This window comes from Ascaphus truei, chromosome 2, assembly GCF_040206685.1.
Source record: "Ascaphus truei isolate aAscTru1 chromosome 2, aAscTru1.hap1, whole genome shotgun sequence".
In the NCBI taxonomy this organism is placed as follows: domain Eukaryota; kingdom Metazoa; phylum Chordata; class Amphibia; order Anura; family Ascaphidae; genus Ascaphus; species Ascaphus truei.
Genome location: NC_134484.1, coordinates 370047829 through 370053828, shown reverse-complemented (window position 1 = coordinate 370053828; position 6000 = coordinate 370047829). Strand labels below are relative to the sequence as shown.

The window sequence follows — 6000 nt, the reverse complement described above, 5'->3', positions numbered from 1 at the left end:
TTTACAAACCACAAAATGTGTTTTCTCATCAAAGATAATTACATTTGTTTAAATGAGCAGTTCCGCCCAGCACCAAATGAATGTCAGTTTCATAGGCTAAATATAGTTAATAGCTGCCATTACAAAAAAACAGACAGATTAATGTGTAACCCCATGTGTCTGCAAGCAGCACCAGACATTTCCCCTTTAAGAGTTATGCTAAGTAGTGTACATGTGACTGGATCAGCCAGTGGGGGAGTAAAAAACTGAGTCTAAGGGAGAGTGGCAATTTGTTTGAGATGGTGAGGCTGTTGGGGAGAACCACTCGGCAAGTGCCTGACAGATCCATGGAGTGAAGAGACTGGTGGATTTTGTCGGCCAGTACAAAGTACAGTGACACCTCAGGGAGCACTGCAACAGCTAAGAGGAAAAATATCAGGATTTAACAGCCAGAGGAAAGAAAGAGATCCCCCTGCATTGGAACACAGGTTATGTTTTCAAATTAACTGTAAGAAACACCAGCCAGCATATGTTTTGAACCCAGAGCTTCAACAAAAGGGTATCGTACAAATACCCTGTCTGATGAACAGGGTAGGTGAACTAATTTGCAGTGACTGTAAGATGTCTATAAATAGAGGTGCAGCGTTGATGATTCCTTAGTAGGAATGCAGAAATACTGTGTCGTTATGTGATAGCCCTATGTATGCATCCCTGTTCTACGTTATATATAAAGAAATGTAAAGTTTATCATGATTCCTTACAGTTTTGTTGTGTCTAATTACACCTGCTTTCCAATCTGTGTACCACCCACTATAAGAGTTAAACTCCCAGTTACAGGACTCAGGCCTCCACCTCAGTGACAGGTTCTATAGTCTGAGGTAAAGAAAAGAGGGGTTACAAATGTATTTAAACAGTTTGTTTGAACTTTGAATATTTTTATGATAACCAAATTATGTTTTACAATCTTTGTCACCTTAATCCAGATCAACACAGGGCCGTTAAACCAGCACTAAAAATGGACCTTTAGCAAAATCATTAATGGACGTTATTTTCCCTAAGGTTAATCCACAAAGTTATTTATATGCAAAAACAATTGTCGTGAGGTATGTCATTAAAATAATTAATTTATTTAAAATAATTTAATTACGACATATTAAATAGTAGAGCAAACAGTGCATCAAAAAACACATTTCAGTGCTTCTTTATATAACGATACAAGGGAGGTGCTCATCCGATAAAGTGCTATATCTGTCCCTAAAAAATGCAGCCACAGGGTCATCAACCCCACAGGTGCCGAGAAAGTAGATATGTTAACAGAACAATAAATTCCGCAGATTGGGAATAATAAAGAAAAAACAAACATAGGATAGTATGTCTGGATAATTTGAATAAGTTGTTCGTTATAAGTATTGCACTCACATTTTAGCGGTTAATCATGCATTTCTCCAAACAAAGGTTGGTACTGGAACGAAGTGTATGTTCCTTTTGGCACTACTAATGATTGCATACTTTTACCACCTGCAGATATTCGCAACTTGAAATCTTTGGAAATGATGTCGTCACTGTGTCAGACACTCAGCATCCCTTCAGAGGGTTACTATACGAAGGCATAGGTAGAAAAAACACAAATAGCGCAAATCTGATTTATTTTAAAACTTATTAAAACAAGCAAGTATCACACTCACATATTGATCAGTTGTTTTGCGCGGTTCGAGAAATTGTCCTTAGAGAGTGGGTCTCTTACCCCCATCTCTGTCAGCTCTCCTCTGAACTGGTGTTTGGTCCGTGTCTAGGTTCCAGTCTCTACACTTCCGTGTCAAGTGGTTGACGAAGTTTTGTCTCATGCAGTTTGGTGGAGAATCGCTGGCTATTCTCAGCTATACTCCCGGAGCTCCCACAGGACAGCAATCAGTGCCTCTCTCTCACGCATACACCCTACGCATTTCTCCTAAGCGGCTTCTTCAGGGGTTAATGATGTGATCTCTGTCCCTATCTTTATATAGGCATCTCCCATCTCTGATTGATCTTTGAGTGTATAATCCTTGACTCATATTAGTAAAATATAATCAGACGGTTACAATCACAAAATTACATACCTAAAAATTAGGTTATTGCAATTCATACGTAGATAAGTATAGATTTTAATGAAGTTCTCAATTTTATACAGAATAACATTTCATGAATAATTATCCTACTGCTGGTATTCACCTTTACATAGAGACATCATTTTTTTCGATACATATATGTTATTTTGTAAAACAATTCTCCTTTGTTGTTTATATTTCGTTTGTTGCAGACATATACGACAAACTGTATTAAGTTAGCACTGCCTTGCACTAGTTTTAAATAGCATGGCTCACATTATGTGAGATAGAGAGAGAGAGAGTGTATATATATATATATATATATATATATATATATATATATATATATATATATATATTGTGACAAACGCCCCTCTTTTGTAGTGCTGACGTCTGTCAGGGTTCTTCCCGACACAGTCTTCTAGGGTTAATTATACAACAAACAGGATCATGCAAAGTATTATATTGCTTAAGTCAGGCTTCTGCCTGCTTTATTTTTATCCAAGTAAGGTACTGTAGCTTTAACATATGTAGGTTAGAGGCACTCAGACATTTTCATTCAGCAGTTCACTTATATCAGTGTCATAGCATTTCACACAGTGTCACTTTTAAGAAATAAAAACCAAATCATATAAAGAAATCCTATCCGTTTCAGGGAACTAACTACACATCAGAATCAGCCTCTAACTGCGAACTAACTGGGCCAACTAACCTGGTTCCCCAGCTTAAAACAATGCCCTCTCATTTAGGGTCACTAGATACAGCACAGTCTTTTAGCAACAGCAATAAACATTTGTTTTGTTTTGTCTTACCTGTTCGTGGTGGGAACACGGTCCCAAGTGTCCAGGCAAATCCTCTGGTACTATGATACTTGGATGGGCCGTCCACCCCGAACTGGATTCCGGGGAGCAGCGATACCCCCAGCCTCCAGGCTCTAAGGAGAGAGAGTGAAATGCAAAACCTCTCTGCTCTAAATACCTGTGCATGTGATTAGAAGAGCAGGTGAGGGAGAACTAGAGCCATTGTAATCTGTGGTCTGGATTTTCCATCCAGCTGCCTGAGTTAATGGGAAGCTGTGGAACGGATCATTTTTTTAACTATTCCTGCACTTTATGACCTAAAAAGGGGCAGAAAGCTGCGTAACATCTTTGGAATATGTCACATATCCCCCTCCCCAGCTCACACCTACTGGGGTGAGCGGCCATGGACCTCACTGGGGTGAGTGTCCTACCTGAAATACTTGAACTAACTCCTCAGTACAATATTAAGTATTCACATGACACGAATATGAACTTTTTCCACGGCAATTATGGACAATAGGTTTCGTCATAAGAGACTATACTTGGCAAACATATTTTGTTGCTCTCTATTAGGGAACTATTTTGAAAAATAAGTGTCTAGCACACATTCTTACAACCCAGGATATGCTAAATATATTCCCAAAACCAGACAATTTCTATTACCTCCCTGGGTTTTTCTACTCTAGAATATGAACCTCATTATATATTTACCAACCGAAAAGGGCATTTTTTTCTATATTGTAAGCTACCAATATTTTTTTTTCTTATACTACAGCCTTGTAATCTTAAGGGCCATCAACCCTGTATATTAATTTGTAGTTTAGCTACATTTTCAACACAGAGAACCAATATAACATTGTAATATTGACAAAATGCTTATTCTAGAGGCCTAATATAGCATAACTACACTAGCTTATTTGCAAAGTTAAGTGACATGGTCCACTCATATAACATAAAAATCGGTCATTCCCAAACATTTTTCCTTTTTTTTTCTTTACTTCCAGTCCATTACATCTTCTGACTTCATTTCAACACCCGCTGCAACCTGCAAATGACTGGACTGTTTCTTTAGCTTCTGACGGAACTCTGGGGCCGGATAGTCTTTGTCTTTATATTGTGGCCCAGAGTGGCGAGATCCGTAAAAATTCAAGGCCAGCGTTGACCTTCGTCGCTTTTGCTTTGCAACCTTTGAACCTTTATGGTACTTCTTACTGCCATGTATTTTCTCATGACCATCACTCTCAGAGATTTGGGATTTTCCCTTTGGGGCAATTATATGGTACTTAGAAGATGAAGCACTGATTACCTGGAGCACCTTTACATTGATGGAGCTCTCACTAACTCCGGCTGTACCCTGTGGCATTTTACCTTTGCAGTCGGCAGGCATATAGTCTTGGGCCTCTCTTTCCTGAGGCCTACATTTATTCAGGCGGAAGTACCGCTGGATAACCAGTGACGCATTTCTCAGGGTTTGATAGCGAATCCTGTTCTGTGTCATCCTAGTCAGAGACTGGATTTTTATGGTTGCTCCTTTCATAATGAGGAATCTGTTTCGTACCATGCGGGCACGTAGAATGATTGAAGAACACAGGCTGCTTTATTCCGGCGATTGAACTGACGAATTTTCATCCCCTATAGGCAGCCTGTAGGATGATAGTTGTGGCACGTTTACGCCAATAATTTTCTCTTTCCCTTCTTCCTTGGATAAGAGCTTTGCAGTGCTTCTGAATTATTCTAATGCTTTTCTCCTTTTTCAAAACGTTAAGTTCCTCCACGAGAGAATTCTGTTTTGTGCATACATGTCGCAATTCTGTTCTCAGAGCGTCCATTTCTTCCTGGTGCTGGCTCTGAGTGTGCATCAATGCATTCTGTAGTGCTTCCTGCACTTCTACTTTTTCCTGAGTCAACTGTTTCTTTACTTTTTCTGCTTGGTCAGTCAAATCTGAATTTTTCAATTTCAGAGTCTCATTTTCTTGCTTTACAGTCTCTAACTCACTCAGGGCAATCTCATGGGTTTGCTTCAACATTCCCAGCTCTGTGTTCAGACCGTGGCCCTCCAGGCGTGAGTTTTGCACCTCTGTGCTGAGTGCGTGAACCTCTTGTAGAGCTTTCCCGTATTTCTGTTTTAGGATAGCAATTACGGTGTTGGCCTTTTCCAGACTAGTCGTCACCTCTTCCAGCTCACTCCGTAAGAGAGACTCTGTTTTCTTCAAAGCCTCGTGCTCTTGTAAAGCTGGGAGTATACACCTCTGTAACTCTGCGTTCGCTTCTTGCACCTTCTTCCAACATTCTCGCTCCTTCACCAAATCCTGCCACAGGACTTCATAATCATGGCGGGCAGCTTGGAGTGCAGAAACCAAAGCCTCTTTATCCTGGTTCAAGGATTCAGCTTCCCTTTGCTCCTCCTTTTCCTTTGCCACTGTTCCCGTGACAATTCTGCCGGTCACTCCGGTCTGCAGCACATCTCGGCGTCTTTCTGACGCATGTCCTGACAGCGCAGGTTCAAGTGGCTCGGTCACTTCCCCTGTGACTTGAGGAACAGTTTTCTTTTTCTTCTTCTTTCTTTTTGCTTTATTAGCTCCAGAGATATCAGTGGTACTGGGCACACGCTCACTGGTATCAGCTTCCACATCTTGCTTGCACACATAGGGCGTTGCTTGCTTTTGCAGCTGTTTGTCTTTGAAAATTTTGGGGCACACATCTTCCATGTGACCTACTTTATGACAGGCCCAGCATACTAAATTCATCTGTGGGTACGGCTCTCCTCCAGGGGCCACATACGAGTCGTCATCATCATCATCATCATCATCGTATGGCCTGAAGGGACACTGTTTTTCATGATTATGTACATTACAAAACAAACATTTCACGTCGGCCATTTTAGAAACCCGGCAGGAACAATTTGCTAGCTGCAATTTCACTCCCTTCAGCAACTTGCATACAGCACTTGCTAGCTGCAAATTCACTCACTTCAGCAAAATGCATTAGCTTTACAAACAGCACTTGCTAGATGCAATTTTTTTTTTTTTCTTCTTCAGCAAAACATTTTGGTTTTCTGTTTGGGTTCAGGGTGCTATTGCATCCACACTTCGCACATTCTCTGTGTATGCTAGAAGCACAACTGATATACACATTGG

The 6000-nt window shown here is 40.5% G+C and overlaps 1 long non-coding RNA gene across 2 annotated transcripts in view; it reads left to right on the top strand.

The window, feature by feature from the left end:
* Positions 1 to 251: 251 nt before the first annotated feature.
* The window catches only part of LOC142488729 (uncharacterized), a 127262-nt gene continuing 121513 nt past the window's right edge, over positions 252 to 6000 (top strand). For both annotated transcript variants that reach the window (XR_012799617.1, XR_012799618.1), the window contains exon 1: positions 252 to 570. This is a non-coding gene — a long non-coding RNA (uncharacterized LOC142488729). The remainder of the gene's footprint in view (positions 571 to 6000) is intronic.